The sequence below is a fragment of the Jaculus jaculus genome, chromosome 12 (assembly GCF_020740685.1).
Source record: "Jaculus jaculus isolate mJacJac1 chromosome 12, mJacJac1.mat.Y.cur, whole genome shotgun sequence".
Lineage (NCBI taxonomy): Eukaryota > Metazoa > Chordata > Mammalia > Rodentia > Dipodidae > Jaculus > Jaculus jaculus.
In genome coordinates this window covers 17,608,092-17,634,221 of record NC_059113.1, presented here as the reverse complement: position 1 = coordinate 17,634,221, position 26,130 = coordinate 17,608,092, and the positions used below count along the sequence as shown (strand labels likewise).

At 48.4% G+C, this 26,130-nt stretch overlaps 1 protein-coding gene across 3 annotated transcripts in view; it reads right to left on the bottom strand.

The window, feature by feature from the left end:
- Ptk2b (protein tyrosine kinase 2 beta) overlaps positions 1 to 26,130 on the bottom strand; it is a 151,426-nt gene extending 125,296 nt beyond the window's left edge. The window contains exon 1 of one of the 3 annotated variants that reach the window (XM_045130790.1): positions 26,009 to 26,130. The gene's annotated coding sequence lies outside the window, so the exon portion shown is untranslated. Of the gene's footprint in view, positions 1 to 24,233; positions 24,370 to 25,784 lie in introns of those variants that run through there. The other 2 variants (XM_045130787.1, XM_045130788.1) reach the window with 2 other exon arrangements.

The following is a 26,130-nucleotide window of genomic DNA, read 5'->3' as shown; positions in this document are numbered from 1 at the left end:
AGAATCTCCATTTTACACATGCAAAACAAGGATCAATTTTTTCTAAAAAAATTTGTCTAAAATTTGTAAAAAAAAATTACCTTGTAATGTGAAAAGACTGTGGATATAGATAGTCTCCTTTGAGCCATATAGCCACTCTATGCAATGGACAAGTCAGGCACTCAGGTTCGATTCCCCAGTACCCACATAAAGCCAGATGCACAAGGTGGTGCATGCATCTGGAGTTCGTTTACAGTGGCTAGAGGCCGTGGTGTGCTCCTGTTCTCTTTGTCTCTCTCTCTCTACCTGTTCCTTTCTCAATCACTCAGCAATAAATAAAATAGTTTAAATAATTTTAAAGACTGTGGGACTTCATTGGGGAGACTTGGGTCTCACATAGCACAAAAACAACAAAGCCAGTCAGATGATCTAAGTCTGAAGAAGTGAATGCCAACCTCATGCCCACTGTGTGTGGCATCTGGCCCAAAGCCTGAAGAGGGATGCACTGAGGGACAGGGGTGGAGGACGGGAATGCTGAGGTAGAAGTTGGGGATCTCTAGCAGCATGGAGGAGCACCTGAAAGGCAGGCAGGCTCTGCACGAGAATAAGGGAACTGCCAGGAGGAGGCCAGAGCATAGGGCATCACCTCCAAATGGAAGACGTTGTGGGGAACATGGTGGTTGGAGGGTGAGGGGACGCGGGCTTGCGCTTGGTATAGGGCAGGGCTGCGTGGGAGCAGAGAGGATTCTGCAAGCTGCCCTCCCTGTATCACAGGCATTCTGAGAACAAGCGCAAGCAGAGAGATCCGGCCCTTCGCGAACCACCTACCCGGCCGCCCCCACAAAGATATTACCCAATGCCAAGGGAAAGCCAAAACAGAACAGCAACCAATTTGGGCCCCCGGATGATGAGAACTATCTGTAGAGCATAATGCTGGCCACCTTGGAAAGTTACCTTCCTAGAGCTGCACGAGAAGGCGGGGAACTGTTTGTATTGTCTGCAGTGCTCCGTGTACAAGGCTGGAAGGTGTGATCACACTTCCCTCACTGGTTGCTAAGCACAGCGTTACTAGGCGACAGCATGGAGCTGATGCATGAGACTCAAGTTCTAAGGGGTAGGCACGTTGGAGTGTGTGTGTGTGTGTGTGTGTGTGTGTGTGTGTGCGCACGCACGCGTGTATGCTAGGGAAGAGTCAGAAAGCTGAGTGGGGGCTGGAGAGACGGCTTAGCGGTTAAGCATTTGCCTGTGAAGCCTAAAGACCCTGGTTCGAGGCTCGATTCCCCAGGATACACGTTAGCCAGATGCACAAGGGGGTGCATGCATCTGGAGTTCATTTGCAGTGGCTGGAGACCCCGGCATGCCCATTCTCTCTCTCTCTCTCTCTCTCTCTGCCTCTTTCTCTCTCTGTCTGTCGCTCTCAAATAAATAAATAAATAAATAATTTTTAAAAAAGGAAGTTGAGTGGGAGGAAAAGTAGCCCCTTCAGTTTTGCTTACATGGGGAAGTCTTGGCAAGAGGACCGCAGAGAGCAGAATACTCTGGGAGGGACCAAGGTCAAATGAAGAAAATTTTGAGTCTTCACAACAAAGGCAAAGAGGCCAGGCTCTGCTTCCAGCTGCAATTCCAGCAGCAACATCTCAGAGCAGACAACTTCCAAGCATCATATTTCACTGGTTTTCCACTTCTAGGATATGTCCATTTTTTCCATATGCTTCTCAGGTCCCATTTTATCTACAGATTTTTTAGACCCTTGCTAAGAGGCGCTACCCTCCTCTGTCTCTCTGTGCACATAATCAAAGGTTATCCGACCTTCTGCACCAGATGACTTTGAACAGACTACCCTACTTCCCCTAAATAAATGAGGACATTTCTGGTACGTTGTGACACTATTTTATGTATTTATTTTATTTATGTGTGTATGCGTGTGTGTATGTGTGTGTGTGTGTCTGTGTGTGTCTGTGTGTGAAAAAAAGACTCTTACTTTCCCCCACAGCAGCATGGAGCAGAAAGCAAAACCTTCTATGTAAACACAGGCAAGTGGACCATTTCTGGAGCCATTCCCATCAGAAACGGAACACTGGAGCACCAGGGGTCCAGTGGCCTCCAACACATACCACAGTCTTAAAAGCCTGGACTCAGGGCTGGAGAGATGGCTTAGCGGTTAAGTGCTTGCCTGTGAAGCCTAAGGACCCCGGTTCGAGGCTCGGTTCCCCAGGTCCCACGTTAGCCAGATGCACAAGGGGGCGCATGCGTCTGGAGTTCGTTTGCAGAGGCTGGAAGCCCTGGCGCGCCCATTCTCTCTCTCTCCCTCTATCTGTCTTTCTCTCTGTGTCTGTCACTCTCAAATAAATAAAAAATTTAAAAAAAATATTTTAAAAAAAAAAGAAAGAAAAGCCTGGACTCAAAACTGAACCAGGTTCTTCTTAACTCTAGAGCCTTGGTGAACTGCCCTGAATTACACGTTGAACGGAGTTTTGACAGTAATGCAGAGAACTTACTGCATGCCACACACTGTCCAAGTCACCAGTCAGAGCTGAGAATGAATTTAAAAATGCACAAGCGTGGGCTGGAGAGATGGCTTAGTGGTTAAAGCACTTGCCTGCAAAGCCTAAGAACTCATGTTCAAATCTCCAGGTCCAACGTAACCCACATGCACAGTGACACAAGCATGCGATATTGCGCACACGCACACATGCATCTGGAGTTTGTTTGCAGAGACTGAGGGCCCTGATGCACCCATTTTCTCTCTCTCTCTCTCTCTAATTAAATTTTTAAAAATTGCAAAAGCTTGTCCCAGAGCTTATTCAGAGTCTGAGGGAAGAGGGCGCCATGTGAAAGGAGATTCAGAAGGCCCACAATGGTAGAAAGCTGAGGAGATCTCAGAGGGTACAAAGGAGAAAGAAGAAGCAAGAGGCAATGAAGAACAAGTGGGTAAAAGAAACAGCTTCTCTGAGCAAGGGATGAGACTTGAATGCCACCTGGGAGACCACATTGTCTCCAGCGGGCTCAATCTCTTTGTAACCTGGGCTCCTCTGGGGCATCTGTCTGTGGCATGCATGTACGTTCTTCCCTGACTTGCCTTCTCGTGAATATATCAAGCCTGCCGCAGGTTTCGTTTGTCATCCAGGCCTGGAATCACCCGTATGTCATGGAATCTGCTCTTGCCCACGTCTTCAGTTGACAAGGAAATCGGCTAGTCATGATAGAGAAGTAAGTTCCCCAGCCCCATTGTCAGAATGTCAAGTCTGCAATCTGCAAATGCCCACTTCACTAAGCCACGCCCCCTGGCTGGACAGACCCCCACAGTTGCTTCAGCGCATGCTATGCCTAGTCTGCCCTAAGGATCTGCTATGAGTTGAAGATGAAGAGTTGGCAACCAAACTCTTCCCAGGAGGACACAAATTTGCCCGTGAAATGACTTCAGGAGCACCCGCCATTGCTCACTGCTCTGTGAAAGGAAGGAAAAGCAGCCAGGGAGGGGGAAGCAAGTAGGAGTGAATGAATGCCACGTGTTCAGAGCTACCCTTCTTCTCCCCCTCCATGTTTCCACACAACCTACAAAATCCTGCGTTCCACGTGGTCTGTGTGACTTTGGAAGGTCACTGGTGAACGGACCGAATTTACTTGATATGGTCAAGCAAGACGTGACAGTGCAGAGATGGCGAGACTCACAGGAAGTGAGTCTAGAGCTGGAAGAGATCCTGGTGAGACCCTGGGCTGTGGGGCTGGAGTTTGTGCCAAGCGCGATCAGAGAGACCAGGCCGGGTGAGGCCCAGCTGGCCTCTTGGTGACACCGTCTGTCTTCTAGTAAGATTGCCAATGATACGCAGAAGAGCTAAATGGAAAAAATGCTTGCAATACACCAATGCGGAGTGCTTTACAACCCTAAGTATCTCATCTGCTTTAATCTTTGCAATGACCTTGTAAGGAGGAAGACAGTGGAACTGGTAGCATTGGGATGGAGGAAGACTGAGGTTGGGGGATATGGCTGGGAAGTAGAAGGGTTCCACCTTGAGTGCAACCTCTCTGGTCTTTACCCTTTGACCTATGCCCCTTTCCTCCACTGGGGTTTCAATGACCCATCTTTAAAAAAGCAAAAATATCCATTCCATGGGCTGGAGAGATGGCTTAGCGGTTAAGCGCTTGCCTGTGAAGCCTAAGGACCCCGGTTCGAGGCTCGGTTCCCCAGGTCCCACGTTAGCCAGATGCACAAGGGGGCGCACGCGTCTGGAGTTCGTTTGCAGAGGCTGGAAGCCCTGGCGCGCCCATTCTCTCTCTCTCCCTCTATCTGTCTTTCTCTCTGTGTCTGTCGCTCTCAAATAAATAAATAAAAATTTAAAAAAAATATATCCATTCCAGCCTTGTTCTGGAAAGAGGAAAAGGGTGCACAAATTAAAGAATGGGCATCCATGTCATTGTCTTGAAAAGTAAGAGATAGTGTGAGGAACTGAGCCTGGGTTTGTTTGTTTTTTTTTTTCCCTCTAACCCTAGGGCATTTTCCAGAAGTCAGGAGGCATGATGATGGTGAATGAATTAAGAAAGGTTGAAGAGGGGCTGGAGGGATTGCTTAATGGTTAAGATGTTTGCCTGCAAAGCCAAAGGACCAAGGTTCGATTCCCCAGGACCCACATTAGCCAGATGCACAAGGGGCACATGTATCGGGAATTCATTTGCAATGGATGTAGGCCCTGGCGAGCCCTTTCTCCCTCTCCCTCTCTCTCTCTCCCCCTCTCTCTCTCTTTCTCTCTCTCTCTCTCTCTCTCTCTGTCATAAATAAATAAAATATTAAAAAAGAAAGAAATGTTGAAGAGCAGCTACCAAGACCTGTGTAAGAAGCTTAGCTGAGTTCTGCTTACGGTACATTCCTCAGCTGTGTGTCCCCTCCAGGGTGACACTGTCATTGTGCAGGTGGAAAGGACAGTACTTCCCAGAAAAGTATCTAGAACCCTCCAGAACTTCTGGAATTTGTATAGAGCCCACTGGTGATTGGACGCCATGAGCCTTCGTTAGAAACAACTGAGGACAAAGGCAAGACTTCAAGACAGAGGAGCTGGGAGAGAAGAAGAACTACTCCTGGAGGCTATACGAATGCTTGCTACAGGGGAGAGTGAGGGCTTGGCTCTGTGTTGACGGAGTTCTGGAACGAAAAATCTGGAAGAAGTACAGGAATAAGGATCAATCATAAGGTGATATTCTGAGGTTTACTTGGATGCCAAAGGCAGCATTATTTATTTATTTATTGCCCGAGGAAAACGTTTCTAATACAACTCTGGGATGGGAGTTCCTTGGGTGAGATTAGTTATCAAATTATTTCCAAGGCTGAAGAGCCCACTGGCTGTGGCACCCTGCCAGGTTGCCTCCCGATGGGCCCAGCAGCCACCTTCTCTTCTCCATCACCCAGGCCTTTGCCGATACATCTCCAGATGGGGGCTCCGGGGGGCCAACACAGATACGTCTTGGCTTACTTTTTAATACTTTATTGTTATTTGTTTATTTACATGTGTGTTGCGGGAGGCGTGGTCAGGTGGATGTTCACCAGGGCTTCTTGCCACTTCCATCAGACACAAGATATTTTTGTGTCTGGTTTTTGTGGGGAGCTTGGGGAATTGAACCAGGACCGGCAGGGTTGGCAAGGAAGTCCCTTTGGTCACTGAGCCATCTTCCCAGCTCCCGGGTCTTGGTTTGTTTTGTTCTGATGTTTCTAGCCCCTCCCTATGGTTACAGCAGACACTTGTGACAACCTCCATGTGACCCACCGAGGAGGAATCCAGGGACCAAGACCCTTCTCGGGTCTTACATATAAAACATAAGAAAGCCATCCATATAATGAAGGCTATGCGGAGGCAGCAGGGAAGCCCCAACAGCCTGCAGGACAAATGGGGTACAGAGGTAAACATATCCAGGTAAGAGGTAGGGATCAGCAGACCCAGGAGAGGTGGTCCTGGCAGAGATAATATGAAAGACCAAGTCAAAGGCAACTGCAACAATCCCAGTGGACTGGTGTGTCATGGGCACATGGAAGGTGTGGCCAGATGGCAGAGCCTATGGTCACATGACGTTGACTTCAGGTGGGGTTCATAGAACCATCTTCAGAGCACTAAGAACAAGCCGAGCAAAGCCATGGCTCCTGGGGTGAGGGGTTCTAGCACAAACCCCTAAAGAGCAGAGGTGACACTTGACTTGAGGGGTGGTTCTGCAGCCCCCTCCCACCCTCACCTCAGTGGTTCTCTAAGTGTGGTCCTTGATCCACCCATCAGAAGTGCAGTGCTCAGGAACCCATCCCAGAAAGACTGCGGTACAAACTGGAGAGCTGGAGCCAAGGACTCAAGAAGCCTCCAGGCCACTGTGAGACCTTGAGTCGCATGGCTCCATGCTATGCTATGCTGGAGGAGCTCAGGAAACTACATGGTCCATGAGGTGACCACTACTGCCATCAGAAGCTTCTCCTAGCTCCTCCATAGCGGTGACCATGTCCTAGGGTAAGAGATTCTTTGACTTGGTCTCTTTTCATAGCCCATGAGGTTTTTTGTATCTTGTTTTAATTTTTATTTATTTATTTGAGATAAAGGAGAAAGAGACAGAAAATGGTCATACCGGGGCCTCCAGTCACTGCAAACAAATTCCAGATGTATGCACCATCTTGTGCATCTGGCTTAGGTGGGTCCTGGGAAATCAAACCTGGGTCCTTTGTTTTTGCAGGCAAGCGCCTTAACCGCTAAACCATCTCTCCAGCCCTGTATCTTGATTTAATCTGAGTCCCTCAGATGCCTCTCATTGCCATGACCACTGAAGACCATCTCCAATCTTCACTTTCCTTATAGATTTTTTTTTCCCCTAGCACCTCCCCAGATCTGAGCAAAGGCTTCCTGAATATGAGCTGTGAGTCCTGACATTTGCTGGTTTGGAACTGGGAGACAAAGGGAACAAAACAAGGCCTTTGCCTTTCCACCGCTCCATTTACCAAGGCATGTACTTGTGGAAAATAATTTGATCTCAAGAAAATGTTTGCCAGGCATCATAGGTTGGAACAGCCAAGCACTCCGGGAGGGGGCGGGGCTGCTGAGGGAAGGAGAGATAGGAGCCTCTGTCACGACCCAGTCCACCTTCCTGCACCAGGACCTTCTTGCCTTGGGTGCCCTACAAGCTCTGGCATTCCTATGCACTCGTCTGTTCCAGCTGTGGGCAAAACCACATACTTGGCCACCCCTGCTTTCCAGGTAGGTGTGCTCTTTGTGGGTTCCTGCAAAATAAGCTCTGTCTCACCCTCATCTCCCACTGGGGGCAGGTTAGCTCTTGCTCACCTGGCCAAGCTTATGTACTCTCACCCGCCCCCCCCCCCAACAGCGTTCACTGATAAAAGGGAAGAAAGCAGCGGTACGTTCTTCCTGAGACAGCCATGTGGCCAACCGTGTGGGGAGCTATGACATGACACCCAAGGGGGTAGCAGGCGCCGAGAAACATGTCCCTAGGGCGACTAACAAAGTGCCCTGCTGAGCACTGGTCTGGCCTAGCCTACAACCTTTGACCACATCTCAGAATGTCTGTCTGCAAATCTCCCAGCCGGAGCTTCTCGGTGCTCGGCAGTACAGCTCTCTGGCCCGGGGCCAGAATCCTCTCCAAAACGAAGCTCTGGCTCTATTTCTTACTTCAGACCACCTATAGGTGTGCACCCTGTCCTATATGTCCCCATAGCTTCCCACGGCTTAAGAACAACGGCCAGTGCCAAGCTACTGTCTGCATCCCGTCAGCATTGTTTCCACCAGGATTCTGCTAGATCCAGACCAGCCAGTCTTCAGGGTCTTCTCCACCCGCCACTCTCTCTCTGCTGGCTAGATCCTATCCACTCCTGAAAAGCCAGCGCTTTTTAGCATGCCCTCGGTGACATGGGGACGCTCTGGCCTTCAAGCCTGTGGGCGCTCATGCTCCTCTTGGGCAGCTTATCTGGTATTCGTGTGACTGTTTACATTGCCAGCTCATCTTAATGGTAGCTTCCTGTTCACCTGGCCCACAGTAAATACAGTCATCCCCTCTCTCATAGAAAGGCAGTCGTCCCTCAATATCTCCATGGGACCAGTTCTAAGACCCACACAGATAACAAACCTTTGGATGTCCATGTCCCATCTATAAAACTGTATGCATCCTCTAAATGGTTTATATCATGAGTAGATTGCTATATGCCCAACACAAGGCAAGTGCTATGTAACTAGTCATTACTCTGCATTGTTGAAGGGCTAAAGATAAGAAAACAAAAGCTGTACATGAAATATTGTTTGGGTTGGGGATTAGGAACCCACAGATACCGTAGACTGTGATGGAGATCTGTGCCTTGGAGTCACACTATCAAAGATTCCAGCTCACATTTTCAAGAAAGAAAGCATGAAAAGGTTTTTTAAAAGAAAAGAAAGGCCAGGGGTGGTGGCGCATGCCTTTAATCGCAGCACTCAGGAGGCAGAGGTAGGAGGATCGCCGAGAGTTCGAGGCCATTCTGAGACTACATAGTGAATTCCAGGTCAGCCTGGGCTACAGTGAGATCCTACCTCAAAAAGACAAAAAAAAAAAAAAAAGGAAGAAAGAAACAAAGAAACAAAGAAACAAAGAAAGAAAAGAACAGGACTGCAAAGAACTTATAGGCTTTAAGGAACATTTGATTATTAACATGCATAATTAATATATTATTAGTATTACATTGTAATAAGATATTGTTTTAATTAGTACATTATATTATGATATAATAAAAGGGACAAAAAAAAAACAAGATGAAAGATCACTGGCATGTGAATTCCCTCTACATATCAAGTACCACATCTATTTTAAACTTGACCCTATACTACGTTCAATTAAGGTAAAAGGAATGAAAACAGCAAAAAGAAAGGAAGCACGGGTTCAGGGAGGAATAAGGGCTCTTTCCTGGCAGCTCTTCAAACCTGTGGTGGTTTGAGTCAGGTGTCCCCCGTAAACTCAGGTGTTTGGAATGCAAGGTTCCCAGCTGGTGGAGATTTGAGAACCAACGCCTCCTGGAGGCAGTGTATTGTTGGCAGCGAGCTTATGGGTGTTATAACCAGCTTCCCCATGCCAGTGTTTGGCACACTCTCCTGTTGCTGTTGTCCACATTATGTTGACCAGGGGGTGATGTCCACCCTCTGCTCATGCCATCATTTCCCCTACCATCATGGAGCTTCCCCCTAGAACCTGTAAGCCAAAATAAACCTCTTTTCCCCAGAAGCTGCTCTTGGTTGGGTGATTTCTACCCACAATGCAAACCTGACTACCGTGAAACCCAAGGGCAGTACCACCCCGGGACAGGCTGAGATGCACTCAAGACAGGTGCGTCACTACCATTGGGGCCCACTGGGATATTATCTAGAAGTGAACTGAAAAATCTACCGAAAGGATCTGGAAGGTCCTCTAATTGACACAGACCTGAACTCGTAATTCCAAACCCAGTGACCACCATCAGAAAAGGAAGGCGTTGGGGTTGACGGTGCAGCTGCGTTGGTACAGGACTTGGCTGGCATGCACAAAGCCCAGGGTTTGATCACACATACCCGTGTGTATAATCCCAGCACGTGGGAGGTGGAGGCAGAAGGATCAGAAGTTCAAAGTCATCCTCAGCTGCATACTGAGTTCAAGGCCAGCCAGAGCTACATAAAACCCTATCCAAAAAAAAAAAAAAAAGTCCTGTCCATGTAGCGCCTTAATAAACCTTGCTCCTCAGCCCCTGATTCCAACCACACCACCACCCCAACTCCTACCACAGAATAAATCTCACAGGAAATTGACCGTCTAGTGGATACCATGAACATTTCTCTGAAGAACAATAACATCCATCATTTCCTCCCTCCCCAGTGTCTGAGCCTTTTTTTTTTTTTTTGAGCCTTTGAACGTTATTGTTAGGGCTGGGGAGATGGCTTAGTGGTTAAAAGCGCTTGCCTGCAAAGCCTGCCAGCCAGGGTTCAACTACCCAGTACCCATGTAAAGCCAGATGTACAAAGTGGTGAATGTGAGCCAGGCGTGGTGGTGCACACCTTCAATGCCAGCACTCAGGAGGCAGAGGTAGGAGGATCACCGTGAGTTCAAGGCCACCCTGAGACTACATAGTTAATTCCAGGTCAGCCTGGACCAGAGTGAGACCCTACCTCAAAACTAAAAAAAAAAAAAAAAAAAAAAAAAAAGTGGTGAATGTGTCTGGAGTTCATTTGCAGTGGCAAAGTGGCAAGAGGCCCTGACATGCCCATAGAGTCTCTCTCTCTCTTTCTGTCTTCCCTCTTGCTCTTTTCTGTCAGATAAATAAAAAATAAAATAAAATAAAAGACATCTTTTAAAAATATATTATTTTTTATTTGACAGAGAAAGAGGGAGAGAGAGAGAGAATGGGCACAACAGGGCCTCCAGCCACTACAAACAAACTCCAGACGCATGCGCCCCCTTGTGCATCTGGTTAATGAGGGTCCTGGGGAATCAAACCAGGGTCCTTTGGCTTTGCAGGCAAATGCCTTAACTGCCAAACCATCCCTCCAACCCAAAAAAAAAAGTCATCTTGCAGCTTTGGCTGGTGTCTGTCACTTCTTCAATGTCTGGCCACAGCTTCCTTTCTTCTCTTGTCTGATATTCTTCCTCTTTCCTTGTGCCACACTGCACAGTTCCATTCACTAACTCACACATGTTTTCTGTCTGTAGAAATGGCTGGTGAATCACGGTGAGCGTGGCCTTGGGCATGACCAGACCGTTCCAGCAAGAGACCAGAGAAGGGAGAAGGCCTTTAGCATAGCAATGACTCTGAAGTCCTTCACTAGCGGGAAAGGCACGGGCGGGTGGTCTGAACAGAGTCAAACACAACAGGACCCTTCTGTTCTCATCCCTAAAGGTCCTGATCCAGTGACATAGGATGTGGAGGGACACCAGGAGCCTCTTAGTTTCTCAACCACGTGCAGGAGCAAGCAGATTCTCCCATTTTAAAGCATTCTAAGCAACAGAAGATGAAGCTTCTTGTTTCCAGCCTGTCATCGCAAATTTGTTTTGTAAGCTCCTTTTTCCACGGCTCCATGAAATGTAAAACCCATGCCGCTCTTCTGTGTGGCAAGTGGAGGAAGCTGAGCAAAGCTGGAAAGGCTAATACGGCCGCGCGATTGGCTGCTTCCCTGGCTTGCATTTCTGCTCTTGTGAATCCATTCACTCGTTCATTAGTTCACCCATCCTCCCTTCCACCTAGTTACCCCATCCTTTCCATCCATCCATCCATCCATCCACCTACCCTTTCATCTCTCCATCCATCCATCCATCTTAAAGTATCAGAGCTGCTTAATTCTTCCTCGAATAAGCAGAAAAGAGGAACTTAATAGCCAAGCTCTTACAGCGCTCTCATGGTATGGGCTGCTCTCCAAATTAACTTATGTCAAGCAAAAATCAACTTTTTGTTTGTTTGGGATGCTTGTAAAAGTCATCTGATAGAACTGTTTTTTTTTTTTTTTTAAGCAGACAGAACACTATGACATAGGTTCAATAACTTTTGTGGAAGGTACAGCCTCATTCAACCAGGTGTTGAATGTTACAGAGAACCCTTTAGGAAGTCATTAAAAAAAACAAACAAACAATGAATTAAGTGGGTATGTTGTGGACTTTGATAAATACTTTTAAAGGATTTGAATAGATGTTTGTTCACAGAAGACATTCATATGTCAAGTACATGATACAAATGCTCAGTATTATTAGTTATCAAAGAAATGCAAGTCAACACCTGTGGTCATTTGAGTGTATGTCTCCCTCAAGCATTTGGGTGTTTTATTAAGCTTGTACCTTGGATCTCCAGCCACCAAGCTGGAGGAGATGTCACTGGGGAGTGGATCCTGGAGTCTAACCCTAAGGTGTCACTAGGGGCAGATCTGAATTTCAGCCCAATGCACTGGGGTCCTGCTGCTGCCGGTTTGTGTTTGTTGCTTTTGGTGTTTGCTGGCTGGTGATGGTCCCCTCCCTCCCTCCCTCTTTCTCCCTCTCTCCTTTTTTCTTCTTCTCTCTCTCTCCCTGGATTTATGAATGGAAGCAGCTTCTTCAACCATAGATGGAACTCCCTCCCCCCAGATCTGTAATCTGGAAATAAACCCCTTCCTCCCATAAACTGTGTCTGGTTTGGATGTTCACCCCAGCATCATGAAGCTGTCTAACATCACCACCATAGGCTACTGTCATACTTACTAAGATGGTTAAAATCAAATTCACAGACAATAACAAGTGTTAACAAGAGCAAAGAGAAATTGAAACCATCATACTCAGCCAGTAAAAATGTAAAACTCCTACAAAGGCTATGTGAAATAATTTGGTAGTTACTCAAAATCTTCAACATGGAGTTACCATGATCCTTCCATCCTATTTTGAAACATAACTTAGAGATGTGAACACATATGTCTTCATAAAAACTTGCAGATGAATGTTCATAGCAGCATTGTTTACAATGCCTACGAAGCATAAACTAACACAAATTTCCATCAACTAATGAATGGATAAATAAATGTGCCGTATCCATACAGTGGGATATTATTCATCAATAAAATGTTCTAAGAGGGCTGGAGAGATGGCTTAGCGGTTAAGGCACTTGCCTGGGAAGCCTAAGGACCCAGGTTTAATTCCCCAGTACCCATGTAAGTCAGATGCACAATGTGATGCATGTATTTGGAGTTCATTTGCAGTGGTTAGGTGCACCTATTCTCTCTCTCTCCCTCTCTAATAAATAAATAAAATATTTTTTTAAAGGAGTAAGAGTAGATATTGCAACCTGCATGAACTTTCAAAGTAGTGTGACAGAAGTCATTCACAAAAGCATCTACATGGGATATCCAGAGAAGTTATACTCATAAAAAGGGAATCCATAGCAGTGTTGATATGGTCTGGAAGAAATGAAATAAGTGGCTGCTAATGGTATGAGCTTTCTCTTTAGAGTTCAACAAGCAATAGTAGCAATGGTTGTACAACTACATGAATGTGGCATAAAACACCACTGAGGAGCTGGGGAGATGGCTCAGCAGTTAAAGCGCTTGCCTGCAAAGCCTGCTGGCCTGGGTTCAAGTCCCCATCACCCATGTAAAGTCAGATGCACTAGGTGGTGCATGGGTTTGGACTTTGTTTGCAGTAGCAAGAGGCCCTGGTGCACCCAATTTCTCCCTTTCTCTACTTTACTCTCTCTCTCTCTCTGTGAAATAAATAAAAATATTTTTAAACCCACCACTGAATTGCATTTTTTAAAAATTTATTTATCTGTGAAAGAGAGAGAAAGAGGTAGATAGAGAGAGGGAAAAAGAGAATAGGTGCACCAGGGCCTCTAGCCACTGAAAATGAACTCCAGACACATGTACCACCTTGTGTATCTGGCTTTATGTGAATGCTGAAGAATTGAACTCAGGTCCTTAGGCTTTACTGGCAAGTACCTTAACTGTTGAGCCATCCCTCCAGCCCTTGAATTGCATTTTTAAAGGGTGCATCTTATGGAATATGAATTATATGTCCAAAAGGGCTATTACTGAAAAAATGGACACATTCTAAATGAATAAGGAGTAGGCACCCTCCTTAGACTGTCTATAGAACAGAGAGCCAATGAAGGAAGGTCCTAGTGTTAGACAGACAGATGGATGCCAATGTCAAGGAAGGTTGGACTATTCAAATGTGCCATAGTAGAAAGAGTTGGGGAAAACAGTGTTTTTAAGACAACATACTAATTTAAAATGAATGTTGCTAAAATAATATATTAAATATTACTCTCAAATTTTACATATTCAAATTGACTCTTTAAAACATTTTTAAAAGATTTGTTTTTATTTCTTTATTAGAGGCAGAGAGAGGGAGAGAAAGAGAGAGAATGGGCACGCCAGGGCCTCTAGCCACTGCAAATGAACTCTAGACACCTGTGCCACCATGTGCATCTGACTTATATGGGACCTGGAGAATGGAACCTGGGTCTTAGGCTTTCCAGGCAAGTGCCTTAACCACTAGGCCATCTCTCCAGCCCCAAATTGACTCTTTAAAAGGCCCACCTTAGTGGGATAGTGAAGATATTCCAGCACAGATGCCAACCTGCATTAGCACCAGGCTATACTCTCAGCCAGTGACAGTGACTCTCAGCACAGTGTCGGTCTGTCCCTCTGGAGTTTCCCACCTAGTTATTCTGAGTTAAAGGGACGCTCATGCTGGAGGCTGTGTTCACAAGCAGCACTGCCAGCCGACAATGTGTGGTAAGAGTCCTTCTTAATCTTTAGCGGTTGGGGTTCTATGAAGTGTCAGGTGAAAGCTATGAACTTTCTTCCTGTGACTACATGATGAGCTCAGAGGTGAAAATAATGCATCTTCTTTCAGGGAATTTATGCAAACATCGAATATGCACCCAACATTGTATATTCGCCCAGCAATGCCTGTGAGCTGCCACCAACGCACACTTACCCAACTATGCGTAATATAAGCCCCCAACAAAGCACACATACCCAACTATGCGTAATATAAACCCCCAACAAAGCACACATACCCAACTATGCGTAATATAAACCCCCAACAAAGCACACATACCCAACTATACGTAATATAAGCCCCCAACAAAGCACACATACCCCAACTATGCTTATGAGCCCCCAGCAATGTCAGCACACCCAACAAGTCCCCACTAAAGACTGACAGGGAGGCCTCTCTGTACAGGAGGTCAGAGTCCAGGGAGCACAGCAGCTGCTCACTGCTCGGGCGAAGTCCGGGTGGCTGTGCCTGGTGATCCCTGCTGCTCCGTGCAGTCCTTACCGTTCAGATCTCGCCCCTGTGTGCCCAAGGCCCTCTCCCCCATCCCACTGAGGCTGCTCATGGTCCACCTGGCCCTGCCTTCCTTCCTCCCAGCAGTCAGCCTGGCCCTGACGGGCTCAGAGCAAAGGGACGATGCAAAAGGCAAGGCCCAGTTTCGCAGATTAGGACTCAAGAGCGGATTTGTAAAGGGATTCCGGGGCTCCCTGGCTGGATCCATGACTCCTCTCTGGGCTACAGGAAATCTCTCCTTGACGGATGGCATCCTGGCCCCGAGGGATGATGTTGTGTCATAACCCGCTGTTGTGATGATGCCCAGTGCCCGGAATGAGGAAGAGCAGGTCTGTGTCTGGCGCAATTGAGCCAGTCACGAGTGTGCAAGGAAGGAATTATCACATTTCTCTTGCCCTGAGAAATGAAGCCTCCTGGCCTTGGAATTTGGGAGTATACCGGGAAGGAGAACGTGAGGAAAAGCACCTCCCTGCCTTAAAGGAACCGACCCTCAGGTTGAGCTGATAAAATTCCGCAGGTGAGAAATCTGAGGCCGCTGTGTGGACCTAAAGGAAAAAGTGAGGACATGAGCTCAAAGGTGGAGAGGGTAGGGTTGGGATTGGGGGTGCCCGAAGGCGCTGGTGTTCCCAGGAAAACACAGAAGGCAAACGGAGGCTGGTAGGTCCTGAGGGCAGAGCCAGTTAGCAGGAAGGAAAGGGTTCTGTCTGGGAAAGATGGGCACTGGGTTAGAAGGGTAGGTTAAGGTTGGATTAATAGCCCTGCATCATAGAGTTGAGGGATTTGGATTTGCCTAGCAGCGCTGGGAGCTTCCTAGGAGATGGGAAGAGGAGAAGCCTTAAACATTATTTAGTCACATTAGATGATGAGGCCTGAACCATTAAAAAAAAAAAAAAAAAGGCAACAATGAGAGGCACGAAGAAAGAATCTGTGTGATTCTGTGATGGGTGAGATATGAACAGGGAACGGTGAGGGCAAGGGGGGAGGAGGAAGGGACCAGGGTGACCCACCTAAGTGTGTGTGGGGGGTCGGAAAACAGCAGCAGCATGGACTTAGGAGTGCTAGGAGGAAAGAGTGTGGGGACAGCAAGAAGGAGTTCCATGTCTAGATTTAACATGAGCCCCTCCAGTGGGGATGTCTACAGGCTCTTGCAAGTGGGGGGCTGAATCAAGAGGGGGAGGCAGAAGCCAGGGGGTCATACTCAGGCAACCCCTAGAAACACGCAGGTGGAGCCTGAGCTCTAGGTCCTCGTGCTACGTGATCTTGACTCGACACCCACCGTGTAGACCATGGGGACTTCTACACAGACGGGCAGTTGACACGGACCTCACAAGGGGAGTCCTGGAACTGGGGAGATAGCTCAGTGGGTGAAATGCTTGATTCATAAGCATAAGGGCTTGAGTTGGATCCTCAGTACACACATAAATACTGAGTGTGGTAGGGTTGTCCTCTGGCCTCCATATGCACCCATACACCCATGAGAGCCCAACATACACATTCAAAAAAAAAAAAAAAAGAATTAAGGCAAGGCCCATAGAAAGGGACATGCATATGAGTATAGGAATCAAGAAGAGAGAGAGAGAGAGAGAGAGAGAGAGGGACAATAGTAAACTAATCGAATAACTATTCAATCTGGTGTTCACATAAGTCCTCCAGTATGGGGGATTTGATTCAGGTATCTCCCATAAACTTATATATTCTGAATGCAGGTCTCCCCAGCTGATATCAATTGGAAATTAACGCCTCCTGGAGGCAGTGTATTGTTGGGGGCGGGCTTACAGGTGTTATAGACAGTTTCCCCATGCCAGTGTTTGGCACACTCTCCTGTTGCTATGGTCCACCTCATATTGGCCAGGGGCGGATGTCCACCCTCTGCTCATGTTGTCATTTTCCCTGCTATTGTGGAGCTTCTCCCTCAAGCCTGTAAGCCAAAATAAACCTCTTTTTTTTTTCCCCCACAAGCTGCTCTTGGTTGAGTGATTTCTACCAGCAATGTGAACCTGACTGCAACATCCTGCCTTCAAATTCACCAAAGAACCAATTGCAGCTCAAGAAAGCAGACCATCCATTTGATGTGTGGATACTCTGCAGGACCCCAAATCACCCTGAATCACATAATTTACTCCAGCTCCTAAAGCCTGGACTGTTGCAAAGTCTCTTCCCCGTGCAAGCCCAAGCCCGTCTCTTCAGTCTGCCTAGTACCCCCACACCGCAGCCCCTTCACCCACGTCCACATCGTCAACACCCCCTGCGCTGCCTTCCCAGTAAAGTCTCCAGGTGTCACGGCAGTGCCACCGATGCCCACAGTCTTCATTCAGCTGGCATGACCAGGTCTTATCGCACCTTCCAACCTCATCTTTGGCACGCTTGGCTCCATCCAAAATGAGTCACTGAAACCTTTCTGTCTTTCCGCCCACCTCTCTGTTCTTATCTATACCACAATCATCCCCAGTTCCCACAGGGGAATCCCCTTTGTCCCTTCAGAGCTTGTCCAAGTGGCCTCTTCCAGAAGGACCCTCTCTGCCCTCCAACTGCAAGGCACTTTGTGCCTCTTATGACACTGCAGATCCTCGTCACATGTCTTATGTCACCTCTCTTGCGCAGACTACAAATTTGCTGAGGACAGAGTCCTTCAGATGAGGGAGGAGGTAAAGAGCACATGGATCCTGAGCGCGCTGGGGGGTGAGGAAGAACATTCCAAAAAAACCATTCAGAATGAGTTAGCACTGTGACTAGGACCGTGCCCTGACTGAAAATCAAGTAACAGTCACTAAGTAACTGAGACTTAGATCTTTCTAGCCCCAAACTGTTCATCTTCCCGGAGGCAGTTCTCGTCATGTTCTATGGGGCATGTGACAGATACTTCTCTCAAGGACTCCCGTCAGAGAAGGGGAACCACTGCTTCATTTTTCAACCGAGAAAAGAATCTGGAAATTTCTCAGAGTCACAGCGACTCCAAGGACCTCTTTCTACTCAGGCTGAAGCTGCCCTGGTGGCAATGCCAGTGCCCTGAGCTCGCAGCTTATGAACTGGGGTTTTCAGAGGAGCCCCTTACATCTGCCTCACCTGATGGCTCTAGGTCAGCGCCCAACATTGGAGCCTTAATGGGGGCCTGAGCCGGATACGGTGCACAGCCTAGAACTTAGGAACCCGAGATGGGAGATGAAGCTGGGGAGAGGCTGAGGCTAAAAGATTCCAGCACTACCTGCTTGAGGGAGAACGGCGGATATCTAGGGTCCTGGAGGAAGTAGAGAGGGACAGAGTAGTCACTCTAGACAACAGGACAAGACGTGCCTGCTTCAAGTTACCAGGACCACTGTCAGGGCCCCTCTCCTACTAGTGAAAAGGGAACTTTGGAAGAGCCAACCACGTGGCTATAAGAGGGACTACCACACCTGGGGAGAGTCAGGAGACCCTCAGCCAAAAGGAAGGCATGAAGAAGGGTGCTGCCCCCAGTGCTGGAAGGAGAAGTAGGCCACCTTAGAGGTCGACTGGTTCACAAGATGGGCGGTAAAACCTTCACCCCATGGTCTGGACCAGCTGTGTGGCCCCCTGTCTTTTGTGAGTGATCAGCCCAAATTTTGTGGGGGTGGATTTTTCAGATCATCAAAAGGGAGAGAGAGAGACACTAGAGAGGGAGAAAGAGTTAACTGTGGCCAAGATGTCACAAGAGGCTTGTCCTTCCTGGGTACTGGCTGACAGAGTTCAGTTTAGTTCTAATCGCATTGTCTAGTGGTGTGGCGGAACCCCAGTCCTCTTAACACCAGGTAAAGAGGAAATCTGGGCAAGACCCAGAACCCTCCTGTGCAGCCACCCAAGCCTGCTAGAGTCTCAAAAACAAAACTCCTTACCGAATCAATCTGCCCCTTGTATCTTGGTAGAAGCACACCACAATGTGCAGCCTGGAGCCTGTTCTCTTAATCAAACTGTCACTGTGAGTAATAATTATACCTTGGGAAACAGCAGAGTGACTCAAAAGTCGTACCTTCCCACCACCACCACCACCACCACCCCCTCACACAGCTCAGAGCTTCGCACTCAGCATGAGAAGGCCCAGACAGAGGGGCCAGCACGTTCTCCTTCCTGTCCGCTCTCAGAACACGTTAAATGATTAGGGCTCCAGGGCCTGATGGGCGTTAGGAGTTAAATGTCTTTCCTGGCTAAAGAGCTAATTCGGCCTGGCTCGGTGTGAAGCACCCTGGGTGAGGACTGGAGTAGCTGAAGTGAGTACTGTTTTTATCGCCTCTTGCCTGTCTTTGAGGCAGGACCTGGGGGAAGACCTTTGCCTATCAGAAGGTGGCCAATGACCCTGGGAATAAAACCAGGAAGAAAAAAGTGGCTAGGGAAATAGCTTGCCATATGAGCATGAGGACCTGAGTTCGAGTCTCAGAACCCATGTAAATAAAAACTGGGCCTGGTAGAGTGTGAAGGAACTCCAGCACTGGGAAGGCAGAGATAAGAGAGCTCCTGTGGTGATCCTACTTGACCTGCTCCAGGCCATTAAGAGACTCTGCCTCAAAAAATGTGGAGCTCGGCTGAAGAGATAGCTTAGCCGTTAAGGCAAGTGCCTGTGAAGCCAAAGGACCCAGGTTCCATTCCCTAGTACCTATGTAAGCCAGATGCATGGGCTAGCACGTGTGTCTGGAGTTTGTTTGAAGTGGCTAGAGGCCCTGGCACACCCATTCTCTATCTGTCTCTCTCTCTCTCTCAAATAAATAAAATACTTTTTTAACGTGGACTTGACCTAAGGGCCCACTCCTGAGGTTGTCCTCTAGACTTCACGAGCACGCACACACTTGTACACAAACACACACAAAATAGTAAATAAGAAAATAAAACAGAAAAAAATAAAATAAAAAGAAGCTTAGTGGTTGAGTGTTTGCTTATCAATTCATAAGACCATTCTATCCCTAACACTCAGAAAAGGAGAAAGAAAGAAAGAAAGAAAGAAAGAAAGAAAGAAAGAAAGAAAGAAAGAAAGAAAAGAGAGAAAGGAAGGAAGGAAGGAAGGAAGGAAGAAAGGAAAGAAGGAAGGAAGGAAATAAATTCCTGGGCACGTTGGTGCACACTTGTAATCCCAGCACTCAGAAGGCAGAAAGACAAGAATTGGGAGCTTGAAGCAACCTGGGCTAGATAGCTTGATCCTGTCTTACAACAAAACAACAAAAAGGGCTGGAGAGATTGTCTAGCAGTTAGGGAGCTTGCCTGTGAAGCCTAAGGACTCATGTTCAACCCTGCAGGTCCCACATAAGCCAGATGCACAAGGTGATGCAAGCATGCAAGGTCTCAAGTGCACACAAGGGGGCGCACGCATCTGGAGTGCCACTGCAGCGGCTGAAGGCCCTGGCGTGCCAATCCTCTCTCTCTCTCTCTCACTCTCATTTCCACATTAAAATAAATAAATAAAAAGGCCAGCGCAGTAATGCTACTGATTAGGAATAAGGTAGCTTTTTTGTTTTGTTTTGGGTTTTGTTTGTTTGTTTGGTTGGTTTTTCAAGGTAGGATGTCACTCTAGGCCAGACTGTCCTGGAATTCACTATGTAGTCTCAGGGTGGCCTCGAATGCATAGCAATCCTCCTACCTTTGCCTCCCAAGTACTGGGATTAAAGGCGTGCACCAACACACCCTGCTTAAGGTAGCTTTCTTATCAAAGGTAGTCAGCTAGAGACACGGGCCCACAGAAACATGAATGCCACCAAGCCCTTGTGAGTCTATAAGTCCAGTCTCATTCAAGATGGTGATAAGCAGTACCAGCTTCCTGATTTGTCCCTGGATAAGCACCCATGGGCAGCCATCTTCCTGGGCCCAACAAGCAATCAAGATCCTTCATATGAATTTGGACTGAGCAATGTATATGTATTCATGTATATATGTATTTAGGGACTCACCCTAATGTGACGCCTAATTTATATACATTGGGCCTGAGCCAAGCCTCTATGCAAGATTTTTTTTCCCCAGTTCCCTTTCCTTGGGAGCTTTGCTTCTCTCCTATTCTTTTTTAATTTTTTTTTTTGTTTATTTATTTCAGAGCAACACACAGAGGGAGAAAGAGGGGGAGAGAAAGAGAGAGAGAGAATGGGCGCACCAGGGCTACCAGCCACTGCAAACGAACTCCAGATGCATGTGCCCCCTGTGCATCTGGCTAATGTGGGTCCTGGGGAATCGAGCCTCGAACCAGGGTCCTTAGGCTTCACAGGCAAGTGCTTAACTACTAAGCCATCTCTCCAGCCCTCTCTTCTATTCTTAATCTCTCTTTTTTTAATTTTTTAACATTAACTTAATTTATTTGAGAGAGAGAATGGGTGCACCAGGGCCTTCAACCCCTGCAAACAAATTCCAGAAGCATGCACCATCTTGTACCTCTGGCTTACGTGGGTCCTGGGGAATCCAACCTGGGTCCTTTGGCTTTGCAGGCAAGTGCCTTAACCGCTAAGCCATCCCTCAGCCCTGTTACTCTCTCCTAATAAGCCTTTCATAATTTATCCTTGTCTCTTGTGCCTGCATTTCTCAATTCTTTGCTCAGTGTGAACAAGGACTCAAGACTTGTGAGAGCCACTGGCTTGTAGGTTTTAAACTCACCCAGAGCCCAGAGCATTTCTCCCACAACAACGTGTCAAGATATGGGAGAGCGAACACTTCCGGAGTACTGACTGTGCGCCTGTATGAGTGTCTGATGTACCGTGGAGGTTATTAAGCTAACACATATGCCCACCTGGGATGCTAAAATATTGAAACGATAGCCCCTACTTGTTGGCACGTGCCCATTGCCCCAGTGCCCTGGATGCCTGCCTCCTCCACCAGACTACTAATGAGATGGGACTAGTGGGGTGACCCTGACAGAGCAAGGGGGCTCCTCTCATCCTGTTTGGGGTGCTGGCTATGATCACTGCTGGGTAATCGGAGCACTATCTGTCGTTGGTCACTAGGCTGCCCGTTCCTTCAGTATAAACCATGCCATCCCACACTCAAAAGTGCTCCTACCACTGTCTTGTTACAGATGGCGAAGCAACAGTTAAATGGCCTGCCCAAGGTCACAGTGAGGCCCCCCAGGCTGGGATTGAAGCCCAGGTATGCTCGCGCGCTCTCTCTCTCTCTCTCTCTGCCTGGACTCTTGGCTTTCCAACTGCTTAGGCAGAAGAGACATGTTTCTGTCACCAAGGCTCAGCTCTTACTTCCTCTTCTTGGGACTGGCCTGAAATCTGCAAGAAGCACTTGATCTTCAAGCCAGTGCAACCATTCTTCACTGCGCTCAGCTCCAGGCCCATCTTGGTGGTACAACTCTGTTCCCATCACCCCGTGGGTAACTACTTGTGATTTCCATTCACTTAGGAGGTGAGGCATCTTGAGATAGGGGGTTCCTGGGCACAGAGAAAATCAGAGACCAAGAAACCCACCAAGCAAGGTCCACTCTGGGACCCTCCATCCTCTGCTCTACCCTCTCTAGCAGTTTTGCTTATCCAACAGTGTTCAGATAGCTGGGACGACTGTCATTTCCACACAGATCTAAATGCCAGAGCTAGAGATTCCCCCCAGGAGCTCTGAACCACAGGACACAGTGACTCACCACAGGAATAGGTAACACTGACACAGGTAGGAGACTGTATTCTTGAAGAATAGTGATGTGGAAATGTTGACCACAGAGCTTGTCCCATGAACGTCTTCTCTAGGTTGGACCTGGTGGGGTCTGGGGTGAATTACATCCGTCGTGACTAGAATCACAGAGTACCACTCGCCTTCTAACAGCTCTATGTGGTCTGCACTCTGGATCCTTGCTCACTGTATGTGGAGTGCTGTTCCCCTTGGAAACCTGAGAGTAAGTGTAATAAGCACACAGACACAGTCGCCTTTTCTGCCGGACTCCCCACAGTATCGGGCATTCAAATACACATGGCTTTCATTTCTGTGTTGCATCAATGGAATACCTTTATCTCAAATAACACCCTAAGCGACTGGGGACAAAAATACTCATCACTAAGCCAGGAGACATGGAGATTTACCACTTAAAGGAAATAAATAGCATTTATAAGCCAGCAAGTCCCACAAGGGAAACACACTTTCCATTTCCTCTTTCTCATCACAAATTCTTCTCACCACCCTCCAAGTCTCTCTTTTTTCTTTCTTTTTTTTTTTTTTTTTTTTGGTTTTTCAAGGTAGGGTCTCACTCTAGCCCAGGCTGACCTGGAAATCACTCTAGTCTCAGGGTGTCCTCCAACTCTCGGTGATCTTCCTACCTCTGCCTCCCGAGTGCTGGGATGAAAGGCGTGCGCCACCACACTGGGCCTAACACTCTTTTTAAGAGGTCCTTAATTTGCCTGTAGGAATCTTCTCATTAAAGTCAAAACATGTTCCACAAGGCATTCTTTCTTCTTCTGTCCCCAGCTCCAGTTTCCTAATAAAGAACTCGTTATAGTACTAAGAATAAGAAAAGCCTGCTTTTGTGGCAAATTAGTACATGCCAGGTACTGTGCTAGGTATGTAATGTGGAATGTCCTTTAGTCCATTCATACTTCCCATGGGTTCATTACGCTTTAAGCCACTGCCTACCCACCTGCCTTCTTCCAGGAAAACAGCGCGGAACCTACCAGAAAGGTAGGAAACCTTGAGAAAATCAACCGATCCTTCTCCCTCCCTGCCCAGGAACTAACATGTCTCAACTAGAAGCATTTCTCAACCCCATCACATCTTTCCCCTGCGACCTCTGCCTGCTCTGTAAATGCAAACGGAAACAATCAGCCAGAGCACTTTGTAGATGTGGGATTTTTTTTGGGGGGGTCACCCTCTGTGAAGGTGTTATAAAAATTACTATGGTCCACTCTGCGAAGTACTTGCGCGCAATTTACATACATTATCACAGATCCTCCCAGCAACCTAGACAAACAGAATCTGAGAAGCCACCTAGTTTGCGTAGATTTGAATCCAGGACCATTGACTCTGAAACCCAATCTTGTTCCATGGTACCATCCTCCCTAGCAGCGTAGACCAATAACCTGCCTAAGGAACTGATTTTTTTTTATCCTCTCTCAACATCAACAGCATGGCCAACCATGGAAGGTGCCTCCAACTGGAATCCCAAAAGGATTGATCACAAGATGAGCATGTCCTGAGGGTCTGTCCTCAGAGCATCCAAGTTGGTCCCCAACCTTGACTTCTCAGCAGAGCACCCGCCTCGGCTTCCCAGATAGACCCTGGGCACCTAGCTAAATTTAAACTTCAGATAAGCAGTGAGTAATGCCTGCGTGTAAGTATGTCCCAAATACAGCATGAGACACACTTAACACCGAGAACAAAATATTCAGATATGCTCATTTGGAATTCAAATCTGCGTCCTGTGTTTTTATTTGCTAAATCTGGCACTTTCCATCCAAGAGTGGAGGCACGCTAGGAAATTTCTGGTCTCCAGCTTTGCTCGGAGAGGAGTTACCATGGCAGCCTGAGCACGCCTTCCCTGGGCCTCGGGGCGAGGTTGGTCCCCATTTGCTCACCTCGCCTCTGCACTCTAGGCTCTCGGCAGCCTCGCCACTTCCGGATGCATCATGCCGCCGCCGCTGTCTGCAGCCTCCCGCCTGCTCTTAGCCTTGGGTATTTGTACTTGGCTGGCCAACTCCTATCGATCCTTGGGTTTTCACTTAAGAGTCACTTCTGCCAGAAAGCCTTCTGGGCCGTCCCTGACCTGCTCTGCCCACACTCTCTCACCGGATTGGTTGAACTGGGCCTCTTCCCACGACATCCTCCGCCCAGCTCTCCCCTCGAGCCAAGTCAACCTCACCTAGTTTTCCCCACATGGGGAAATAGCACCTGGACGCATGTAGGAAGCCAGTAAGTGAATGAATGAATATCAGTGGTCCCCGAAAGTGAGGACGTCTGAATGTCACTAGGTCTGAATGTCACTAGTTCCTTCCTCCTTCTCCCTCTCTCTGTCTCTCTCTCGCAACCTCAGGTCATGAGTCACATTTTCATCTCAGTGTCCTTCTCACACCCACCCCCAGCACTTGGGAAGGGCAAAAGCTTGGGGAGCCAGCCCTTTCCCAGGAGCCTTGGGCGTGGAGGGGCTGCCCGATACCTGCCCCGTGCCTCCGGGGGCTCCAGTCTGGCTACTGGTCTGCTGAAAGCTCCTGCCTCCCTCTCGCTCTCAAGTTCTCTAGACTAAAAGCACCTCTAGGTCCCCTCCAGGATCCTTCAACCAAGCCGGTTTGGGATCTTGCTCCCAGTTTTGAGGGCGTTGGGGGAGATGCTGGCTGAGGATGAGGGCAGGTGGCCGGGTTTGGTGGGCTTCGGAACATCACCCATATGCTCGTGTTCACCCACCCAAAGTTTTGCCCACGCACAGGCTGGCAGCGAGAGCTGCAGCCCGGCACTTAACCCTTGTGGGGCGTGGGGAGCAGAGCTTCAGAAAGTCAGTGCGATCGCGTATTTACATGCCCCAGTCAGCCTATGGTCCCCACCTTGCAACTTGGGTCTAATCAAGGCTAGGATTCAGAAGGAAAAAAAATGTCCCAGTGGACCAGGAGTGGAGTTGGTGATGGAAAACGGGGTGCTGTGAGGGTGAAAATATGGCCCCAAGGGGTACTGAGAGGCATGGGGAGAAGGGAGCTCGGGGCTGGGGTCTGAGGCAGGAGTTTGAGTTGAAGTTGGACTGTGAAGCCCTCAGTTGGGCTTGGGGCTCCCTAATCTAACCTTAGCGGCAGCTAGCCTTCCTTCCTGTGTCTTCTTCTTCACCCTGTGGCCCCAGCCTCCTCTATCTGAATAAGCTCAGAGGACAAAAGCTGAGGCTCCAAAGAGCTCCCAAAATAGATCCCTTCGCGCCCCCACCCCCCACCCCCCTCCGCCACCCCCCAATCCCCAGCTCAAGGCTAGCAGCTCGGAGGCAGCCCGGCTTGGCTGCTCTGACTTTCTGAGTCTGTGGACCCCTTTCCAGGAACTCTAAGCCAGGCTCCAGGCTCCAGGCTCCCCGCGAAATGCCGCAGCAACTACTGCACCCCCCCAGCCCCCGCCCCCTCTACCTGCCCCCGGCGCTGAGCCGCGGGGGGACTCACCGCGAGCCGGGCGCGGGCTCCTGCGGACGACTCCGGGCTCGGCCAGGTGCGCGCGGGGCTGTGGCCCAGGTAGGACTCGAGAGGGCTCCGGGCTGAGTAAGAGGGCTGACAGGTTGTTTTCCCTCTCCTCCTCCGAGTCGTTAACCACACCCCGGCGGCTCTCCTCCCCACTTCCTTAAAGGGTGGGGTGTGCAGTCGGTGAGTGCGGGCTCCGCGCCTCTTACCATAAACTCTGAAATAGACGCTGCCCTGCAATTCCCCCGAGCTGCCGGCTGACCTGGGGGACCTTCATGGTCACCCGCGGGACCCCAAATCGGACGGGGGGAGGGGGTGGTGGAAGTCCTCT